Below are 11,297 nucleotides of genomic sequence, written 5' to 3'. Positions count from 1 at the left end.
GGCAGCATTCATCACACATTTGTACAGATTTGCGGTGAAATTTGCTAAATGTATTAAATATAGCAGCCTGGGACTGGCTTGTGATTAGCTTTATTAACCTTCCTTTCAAGATTTCCTGTCATACTCCAAAAAGCACTCCCACAGGATGATACTGCCTCCACCATGTTTCACTATAGGAGAATCTGAAGGTTTTTATGGTTGATTGCCAAAACCGATCTAGAAAAAAATCCTAAATACATAAAAAACATATATTTGACACTTTTCAATGTTCAAAAAACCAAATTTAGCAGGCAAAAGTTTAAACCTGTAAAATCCTGTATCCATTTATGTATTTCCTGTATTCATTTGAGCAGTGAATCTTTTTTGACGCTTGCACTCTGGACAGATCTACCACAAGGCCTATGTTTACATGCACCTTTAATGATCTGCAGCTTTTTGGCAACAACTATTTACAAGGTAAACATTGAAAAAGTTACTAGTTTATATGGAATTTTGATGCAGACCAAACCAAAAAGAATTAAATGGCTAGATATATAAGCACAGTCAGCTTTCCTTCATTTGAATAAATATGTTTAAAACAGAAGGCTACTAATGCTGTTTAACTGAGCTTGGATTTGGGGATGATATTGTAAATAACGTAGCTGTGATCCATTTGTAATTTAAAAACTAGTAGGAACTGTTAGAATGGTGCTCAATTACACAACTTCACTACAGTGAACAAAGCAAGCTGCATTTTGTTAATTCAGAGGAGAAACAGATTCACTACAGCAGAAGTTATAACAGCACAGGTGGTGACTGACTGGAAAGAACAACACACAGAATGGATACAACAGGGGTGCAAATAACCATTTATCCATGCAGCCATCTCTACACTGTGATTTATCTGGCAGCCGTATTGGATTTTGCCACTTTAAAGCAATTCTTTTGCAAAACAAAAAAAACATGCCAAGAAAAAATGTTTTTTCCTTTAACCTTATGACATAACGTTATATGCTGAAAAAGTACAGGTGTTGAAGTGCTTTCTTGTAATGCCTGTTATTGTGAACAAACTTTGACTGAGGCTGTAGGTCTACTTGGTATAAAATCAGCTCAGAGTTCAGTGAATAGTGGCTGCATGATTCTGTCTCAGCTTGATTTTATACTTAGTCTGACACCTTCTATAGATTTAAAGATTGTTAGGGTTCATTCTTTGTCCTTTTCTTTTTTTCTCCACTTTCATGCCGGCTTTTAGAGCCATATCCAACAATGCTCTTCAGAACATTTACAGATGAGTGCTTTGTTAAGCCACTCAGACTATAATTGATTTAATGATTTTTTTTAAAGTACCTCAAATGTATGGAGGAAACCAATGTTTTGCTTCCAAAATAATAAAAATATTCACATAGAGTATACTTTTTATATCATAAACATGTTTGTTTCTTTAGCTTGAACATAGAAATCACAATCAGAACAGTTTAAAGAAGGAAAAATGTGCATTTAGCAGCATTGATGGAAAAATTTCAATCTTTTTGCTGCTGAACAACTCTTTGCTTTATTTTTTCATATCTCTTGAACACATTATTGCCTATCTTCAAGTCTAATGATCTGCTTTTGTTACTTATAAAAAACAGAAGAAAGAATGGTGACTGATTGGTCATGACTTAAGGATTAAAAGCTTTAGCACCTTTAGAACAGAATGCAGGTTTCATGTTCTTTAGGCTAAAGCGGACTGTTTATCTATTAACCTCACATTTCAATTGTCATAAAGGCACTTCCACAGTGACTGCTACACCACACTATAAACAATTTATATTGCCAAACCGTTTAAAAAAAATCAATAAATACAATAAAAAAAAATATTACATATTAATGATCTAAAAACAAATTAGCAGGCAAAATTTTAAACCCTGTTGAAAACCTGTATCAATTTATGGCTTATTTCGTTCTCATTTGAGGAACAGTAATTTTTTGAGGTGACTCTGGACAGGATATAACCAGACACGAGGCCGAAAGTAAATGCACCTAATGATCCTGCACTGGTCAATCAACTATTCAACAGGTAAAATTTGAAAAGTACTAGTCTCATAATTTTGATGAAAACAAACAAACAATTTACATTGCTAATAATAGCACATCGCTTATATTTAATAAAATGGGTTTTAAAAAAAGGTATAATGTGTTAATCTGAGCTTTGATTTGGGGAAATGTAAATTACTCCATTGATCCATTATAATTTAAAACTGATATATGATAAAATGTGCTCAATTACTACTTCACTACAGTGAATCAATAGCAACTCATTTGTTAACTTCAGAGGAGAAACAGATTCTACACTAGAAGTTATAAACACAACAGCTGGTGACTGAGAAAGACATGAACCACCATGATTTAAATATCAATAGTCAATAACATTTATTCATGCGCCAATTCACACACATGTTATCTCAAGAGCACTTTAACATTTTCAACAAGAAAAACAGTCAAAGAAAAAGTTTTCTATCTAGGATAACCAGTTGATTGACATTGACTATATGACTCGAAAATACAAGTCCCTATAAGTCATGTTTGTAGCGCTGTTGGATGAGAAAAACTTTCCCTTTATAACATGGTAAGAAACTCCAGCACAGGTCAGTGTAGGGCGCATCTGCCGAGCTGATGGTTCAGGAGACAAACTTTGATACAAAAAGATTTTTAAAAGCGGTCTTCTTCCTCTTATCTTTAGTCTCCACTATTATGCCGGTATTTGCTCACCCATACCAAAATCTTTGGAAATCATGGTGTTGTTCAAGCCACTCAGGGCTAATTGTTGTAATTTTATTTAAAGTACCTAAATGGCATGGAGAAAACATGTTTTTTCCAAACATTTAAAATATGGGTTACTTTCTTATCAAGGAGCTGCATGAAATCCAGCGTTGGGAAAATCTTGCAGATGATGGAATTGCCATCTTTTGGCGAACAAATCTGTCTTTAATTTTCTCTCGAACCTAAATATTCCTACTCAGTCTAATGATCTGTTTTGTACTTATAAAAAAGGAAGAATGGTGTGGATTGCGCAGAACTAGGATAAAGCTGTAGGCCAGTAAACGATGCGGAGCTTGGCAAAAGGATTTCTGATCAGCACATTATGCGAAGAGGCGCAATTTCAGAGTGCCAATCACACAACTTCCAAATGCAATAATTGCATCTACAAATTAATAAAAAAACAGATGCACTAAAGCTTCATTGCCATAGGCTTTTCCATGGTCTACACTGCATCAAAGCTTCTACCTCACCAAGTGTAAGCAAAGCGTCGGATGGGTGGGTAAAAGCACGCCGCCACTGGAATCTAGAGCAGTGGAGACACGCGTTCTCTGGAGTGACGAATCACAGCTTCTCACATCGGCAACTGAACGGACGGTCTGGTTTTGGCTAATAAGAAAACGTACTTCTGACTGCCTTTGTCTCAGTGTTAAAGTTTTTAGGAATGGTGAATTTGGTTGGGTTGTTTTCAGGAGCTGGGCTTGGACCCTTATTCCAGTGACAAGGTACTTGAGCCACATCAATGACATTTTGGAACAATTGCATATTCACTTATAGTAAATAGTTAGATAGGACTCTCTTAACATGACTGTGCAGTGCACAAAAATCTTCCCATAAAACACAAAATCGGGTTCATGAATATGAGCATGAACAGACGTCCTAGATCTCTAATTCAATAAAACACCTTTTTAATATAGAATTCAAGAACATGTCATCCAGGCCTTTCAGTTCACCAACATCAATGATCAATTTCACTAGAAAAGCCGCTCTGAATTGATGGTCAATATCCAAAACACCTCCATAAAGCTTGTGGACAGCCTGAAGGAATTAAGCTGTCCTTTTAAAGGTGAAGAACTCATCAGAACCACTCAGGGTAGGGATACGCCGATGTCACTTCAAGAACAAGCAGAGATCAAAAGCAGCTGTAAAATGACTTGGCACTCATATTGTATGTTAGTATATTAATGTGCATAATCAACCTGCCCTTTGTCACCGATTCTGTTCATTACCTTCATGGACAGAATTTCTAGGCGCAGCCAAGGTGTTGAGGGGATCCGTTTTGGTGGCCTTAGGATTGCGTCTCTGCTTTTTGCAGATGATGTGGTCCTATTGGCTTCATCAGGTCGTGATCTGCAGCTCTCGCTGGATCGGTTCGCAGCCGAGTGTGAAGCGGCCGGGATGGAGATCAGTGCCTCCAAATCCGAGGCCATGGTCTTGAGCCGGAAAAGGGTAGAGTGCCTTCTCCGGGTCAGGGGGGGTGTCCTGCCCCAAGTGGAGGAGTTTAAGTATCTTGGGATCTTGTTCGTGAATGAGGGAAGAAGGGAGCGGGAGATCGACAGGCGGATTGGTGCAGCGTCTGCCGTGAAGCGGGCGCTGTACCGGTCCGTCGTGGTTAAGAGAGAGCTGAGTCAAAAAGCGAAGCTCTCGATTTACCGGTCGATCTACGTTCCTACCCTCATCTATGGTCATGAACTCTGGGTCATGACCGAAAGAACGAGATCACGGATACAAGCGGCCGAAATGGGTTTCCTCCGTAGGGTGGCTGGGCTCTCCCTTAGAGAAGCGCGGCCATCCGGGAGGGACTCGGAGTAGAGCCGCTGCTCCTCCACGTCGAGAGGAGCCAGTTGAGGTGGCTTGGGCATCTGTTTAGGATGCCTCCTGGACGCCTCCCTGGTGAGGTGTTCCGGGCACGTCCCACCGGGAGGAGGCCCAGGGGGAGACCCAGGACACGCTGGAGAGACTATGTTTCTCGGCTGGCCTGGGAACGTCTTGGGGTTCCTCCTGAAGAGCTGGAAGAAGTGGCTGGGGAGAGGGAAGTCTGGGCCTCCCTTCTTAAGCTGCTGCCCCCGCGACCCGACCCCGGATAAGCGGAGGAAGATGGATGGATGGATGGATGGATAATCAACCAGTGTTTTTGTTCTCATGTAATTGTTAATATATGAAAAATTTAAATGTTTTGAATATTCCACTTGAGAGTATTTTAGCTGTCAACGTCTGTATTAGAGGGGAAAAAATGGAAGGGTTGGTCAACGATTGGCTAAGGGTGGCCACACTGCAAAAAATCTAAATATTGATAAGTCATTTTTTCTTAAAATAAGTGTATTTGTTCTTGAATTGAGGAGATAAAAGAGACATCTTGCCAATGGAACAAGACAATTTAGATTTAAAATAAGAAAACACAATTGCATTCTCTTATTTCAAGTGAATACTTTCTAATTATCTTATTTTAAGGGTAAAAATACTGATTCCATTGGCAAACTATCTCATTTACCTACTCAAATCAAGGGTAAATACACTTAATTTAAGAAATTTTTTCTTATTTCTAGGTCGTTTTTCCAGTGCATGGCCCTTCCGACTCCCCATCTAGCTCCGCCCCTGGTCCTCACTGAGGCTGTTCCAGATGTCGGAAACTAAAACGCAGCCTCACCATGTTTAGTGGCGACTCTAGGAACCACCAGGAGACCCCTCCATTAGGATCTCCATGCCTGAGGTGGTGCATACAAATTTGAAATGTCAGAGATGTACTTTGGTGCTAAACCATGAACAAGACTTGTAGAGTCATAGAGTAAAGTACAGATGCTCTATAGTCTAATCTCTAAGCCACAGAGAGCACTGGCCTAATATGGTCATATTTCCTGGTTCTGGTCAGGACTTGAGCAGCAGCATTTTGGATGGACTGCAGTTGTCTAACAGCTCGTTTGGAAAGGCCAGAGAACAGGCTTTTAAAATAGTCTAACCTGCTGAGAACAAATGCATGGATTAATCTCTCCAAGTCTGGTTTAGACACTATGTTTTTTTATTTTATTTTAGTAAGTAATTCTTTATTTAAAGCCATCTTTGTGCAAAGTCTCCTGTTTGGATTTCACTGTTACACGCTGTATTCAATCTCTTGCAAAGCTTTGAAGAGTTAGGTCTGAATGGTTCAATGCTTTACATTTACTTCACCATTGGCTTGTCAACATGCAGCTTTATATTATATTCCTGTGGGTAAATGTGAAGTATTGCTCCTGATGTTGTCCACTTGGGTTTTATTCAAACCCTGTTCTCATTCCTGGTCTCTGCTTCTCAAAGGGAACTGTCACACGCAGTTCAACTTTCGCTCGGCTGAGCAAATCAAATGTTCCCTGGTTGTTAAAACTACACGGGGAGATTCGTGCTTCATAACAACAAGTGGGATCACAACCGTTCCCCCTGCCTCTGTGGCTGCACATTATAGAGGTATGTGTGTGTGTGTGCTGTGGGGTGCATTAGGGGGACTTGACAGCAGAATCCTGAAACATTCTTTTGTCTCAAACATCCATCCCTTGATCGGCCCACATTTCTTTTATAATTAGTTTCTGAGAGATGGAAAGTAAGTGTGTTTATCTGTGTGAGAAGAAGGGAGGGGGCACATATACAGTAGCGTCTTTCTTATTGCCTAAGGCAGTCAAAGGGAAGGTCACGTACAGTCAGAGGAAGTAGATAGCTTCATGTGCACATGTGTGGGCGTTTGTTTTTCAAAGCAGTGGAACTTTTGAAGTACAGCCCTCCATAAGAGGGAGGGACACGGCGACAGCATCACCTGACAAACCCGCCTCTGTCTGTCCGCTACTTGTGTGCAACTATGTGTCCTCCTGTGTGTCAGCATTGCTGGGAAGGTTACTCATTGTAGTCTTTGCTGTTTGTTTTCTGTGTAACAAAACAGGGCCGTGTGAAACGACCCAGTTTTTTCCTCTTTCAGTGCCCACAATGCACGCCTTTGTCTCATTGATTTACTGTTCACAGTCGCTTAAAACATGTTTGAAACCTCAGTGAAGGTATCTGAAGTAGTAGATCCCATATCAGTCAGAGCACTTGGTAGGAGGTGTTCTTTAGAAACTACTGATGAAAACAGGAATGGAGAAACAGAACTTAAGACTCAACAAGGCTATGAAATAACATCTGATTACCTTATATTTAGGTTGCACACTTATAGCCTAATATTTAATCTTTTATTGGAGCAAAAAAGGGAAAATCTGCAAAAAATGCAGAAGTGTATAAGCAGAGGGACATTTCTGTTTCATTTTGCAAACTTATAATAGTGAAAGAACAAGGAATAGACCAGAGAATTATCCATGATGATGAGCTAAAGACATCCATGACTCAGGGAGGAGAATCTGTTGATTGAGCAGAGCTCTGGTCAGGTGGCTACTCAGCACCTTGGTGTGGAGATACTGATTGTGGCAGCATTCTAACTTTCTTCAGCGGGTACAGGGAAGCTGGTCAGATTATCTTGAATACAGAAAGAAAACCTGCAACAGGCGGCAAAATATGTATGGGTTAGAAAAACAGAGATCTAAATTCAACTGATAATAATATGCAGCAAAACTTTAATATTCTTGTCGCAAATGCTTTAGAATCAGTCAGAGTTTCCATTATTTTTTGAGAGAAATGAACCAATCTTGTGTGTTTAGATGTGTGGAGGGATGGAGACGTACCCTAAAAGACCTGCAGCGGTTACTGCAGAGAGGGTCTACAAAGTAGGGCTACGTTGCCGAACTATACCAAACACTTAGAAAAATCTGTCTGTTTGCCAACTTCAACAAAAAAAAAAAAAATCAGTTGCAGATTTGTTGTAATGTAACATGAGGAAAAGGCTAAAGGTATAGTGGAGGATTTTCACAAATTTTCACGCTGTTTGCGTCACTACAAGCTTACTTTCCAAAAGAAGGTTTGCAATTTTTCCAGTATGTCGGACTCACCTCCAGTAAGCGAAAATGGGTACTAGCACATAGGACAGCCTTATGTAAACATATCACCAGAATGATTGACAATTAGGAGGTCCACTTGTTTTGATGATCCACCCTGAAAAAGAACATCCTCCACTGTACCTTTAAGTGCATTAATAATGATTGTATATATTCTCTTTTAAGTTTCCAGAACATGAAAAAAAAGAAAAATTTTCATGAATGTAGTGGGAATAGTGTTATTTAACAAGCAAAGGAAATAACCAGTTTGAGAGCACAGCTTGTGTAATAAAGTGGCATAATCGGTATTTCTTTGCCTCAGACATTTATGACTGAATGACTAAGCTGTGAAAAATAAAAAAAATTGGTTTAATAGTTCCTACTCATGGGAAGAATTAAAATAGCTGAAATAACTGTAAATAATTACAAACACTTCTCTTTCCTCCTGGAAATCCATGAAGTTTTTGGGAATCAATCATTCTTTTGATGGAGCCAACAGCTGGACCACGGCCTTCCACTCCAGCTATTTACTGCTTGAATGTTGATTCATTATCAGACAACTGCTCTACACTTTTATCCAAGGCTGCAGAGGTTGTAGAAATGGGAAATTTTCTTCACTCCATACAGACTGTTAATCACTCATGACCAAAGCCCAAAACCACTAAAACATAGTTGCTCTGTTCTAATTACGAGGACCAAAGCCCCAGAAACCATAAATATCTCCCACTGCTAACAGATGGAGAACATTTTATGCAAATGAAGTGCTTGCTGAATTCTGCATTTTCGTTTAAATGCTTGATATATTAATGTCAAAAACGTCAACGTTTCCTGTGGTCTGATGGTGACCTCGCAACACAAACATTTAATGGTATGTAAGGAGGCTCAGTCAATTTGTGTGCCACAGATGCATTAGGTTGGTTAATCATATAAAATACAAATGATGAAGTTTTTTCATGCTGTTATATTGCAATGTAAAAAATGTGAAAAATGTAAAAGTACCTATAGTACCGGTACGTAAAATAGGTAACAGTTTTACTTTTGCAGCTTTTCAGGTCTTTTCTTAAGTAAGTTTTAATAAACAGCATTTAAAGCTTTTTCATCATTTATCTGTTGTCTCTTCTCGGTTATCCTTGCAGAGTTGCATGGTAACTGGTGCCTATCTGCAGGGACAGGGTCGATCCTGGACAGGTCATCAGTCCATCACAGGACAACAGAGACGCATGACAAGCAGCCATGCATGCAGATTAATTCAATATCAACTTCACTAGTGGGGAATTATAGGGATACTGCTTTCTACTTGCTCCACAGGCAGACACACACTCATAACAAAGAGCAATATAGTTATGTTTTGGGGCCCTAAAATGAAGCCAGGGTTCTCAGTTCGAACCCATGCAGAAAGACCTGACCCATGACCTTCTCGCTGCAAGAAGACTCATTTTTTTTATTTTGCTAAAACGGTATGAGTGCAAAAATAACCTGTAGTTCAGACACTTTCCAACTGATTTTAATACATAATAAGGTATTTTCTAACTAATATTTTTCCCAGCTGAGTATACATGGAAACAAAGAACACAAACTGCCTGTCTGGTTTTCTTCTGTTCAAATCGGCATAAGTGAAAGAAACTGTATGGAAAATATGACTTTGCTGCAGATGATTTTTTTTATATGCAACAAAACATCAGCAACACAGTTAATCAGTCAGGTGGATGTCCGATCATCCCTGAATGGTAATAAGTGAAACAAAGGTACACCACCTTCTAAAAATGACCTTTAGAAAGGACCCTAAAGTGACATAGCTTTTAATGTTTTTCTTTCTTCCAGTTTGAACTTTCAAAGGCAGTGGAACTCAGGCTTACTGCACAGTGGAATGTAGCACAGCAGCCAGTAGTATTTTAACTGTGGTTAAATCTGTACCACAAACTGATCCATGAGCTATGAATCAGATATCACCATTCAGTAAACAGGGAAATATTTCAGATTGCTTGTTTTTGTGGTCAAACCACAAACATGTTTTTGTGCTTGCTGATCCACGGTTCAGGTGTGGGAGTTTGTTGTCTGCTTTAAATTTACAGTACATTTCAGAGGCCTAAAGTTGTGAAAATGTCTTATTTTGTACCGGTACATAACTATTTCTGCTCTTTTTTTAATCATATTCTTATTAAATACCAGAATGTGTACTGAAATTTGTTTTTATCTGAAAGTATGTCTGCTTACACAGAGCCCCAAAACTAACTAAGGCTTTTCTTCCATGATCAAGGCATGTAGTTGAATCTGATATTGGAATTTCACCATTCTGGTCAGTGCTGTTTCAGATGATCTTTCCACATCTTTCAGGTTTTCTCATTGTAAAACTAATTAACTCCTTTCCAAACTAAAACATTTTAATTTCTACATATCTCTCAACAGGACTAAAATATTGAGCATAATACAATCATTTCAAATGATTTTTGTAACTAATCTTTGGTGGTGCTATTTTACACATATCCATTACTGTAAAAATGTCCACAGCTGTTATTTTTTTTTCTCTATTCTATAGATACAGAGTATTTATATTCTTAAAACACTGAACCGTACAATACTCTTTTTGTTTTATATTCCTATCTGTTATTTTATTGCACTTTTCTAAGGTGCATCGTGCACATTTGCTGCTGTACACACCACAATTTCCCCATCATGGGACAATAAAGGAATTTTCTGTTCTAGTCTAATCTTTTGTATTTGTAAATCACCTTCATTGGTACTTAACAAATAGATAAATGGAAAAATAAATGCCATACCTGTAGGTTTTCCACTCATGCAAATGAGCACAAATGCAGATATACACAAAGCAAACTCTAGGCCTTTGAGGACCTACAGCAGCAGAGGAAGGCAAAAAACATTTAATCAAGAAAGAAGCTTTAAACAAAAACAAACTTCAATAGATCAGTTTGGATCAAAAATAAGTATCTGCACTGCATGAACATCGACATCAATTTTGAAGTTCTGCAAGCTTTTCTGGAAAGCTGATAGTCTGAGTTATTTCTTATTGTCTCCAAATCAGATCACAGACGGTAATGAAAAAAAAAGAAAGGAAAAGTTAACCTGTGTGCATCATCAGGAGTCTGTAAATTACATGGGTGTGTGGGAAAGCACTCCTGGAGAAAGTTGTTTATCCCTTTCTCATGATGCAACAGTTACGACCTGCTGGTATTTAGCATCCCAGTAACAGCCTGCCAACAGAAAAAAAAAGAGAAATCAGAAGAAATACGAGTAGGTGGGCTAATACGCTGGTGAGGAATGTCAAGCTGTAAACAATTTCAAAAAAATGACTCCAGTGCTGAGGTCTAAAACCTCCTGCCGTCATTAACATTAATGCAGCCATCAGTCTGTCTGTGTGAGGGTAGGGGAGACGGTAAGGATGCCAACTCATTACCTTGGAGGCGAGTAAACAATGTCAGGAATTACAGCTCTGTTAAGTGCTGCCTACATCTCAAACTCTGCATGGATTCCTTTGGCTGGGGAGCCCACATGGAAACTCCTTCTAATCCAGCTGAACAGGCTGTAAATTAGCACAGCCCATTCATTTTAACTGCTCCAGGAATAAAATACTGCTTC

The sequence above is a fragment of the Cyprinodon tularosa genome, unplaced genomic scaffold, assembly GCF_016077235.1.
Source record: "Cyprinodon tularosa strain WSP-4 unplaced genomic scaffold, ASM1607723v1 ctg387, whole genome shotgun sequence".
Taxonomy (NCBI): domain Eukaryota; kingdom Metazoa; phylum Chordata; class Actinopteri; order Cyprinodontiformes; family Cyprinodontidae; genus Cyprinodon; species Cyprinodon tularosa.
Note: the sequence above shows the minus strand (reverse complement) of the source record.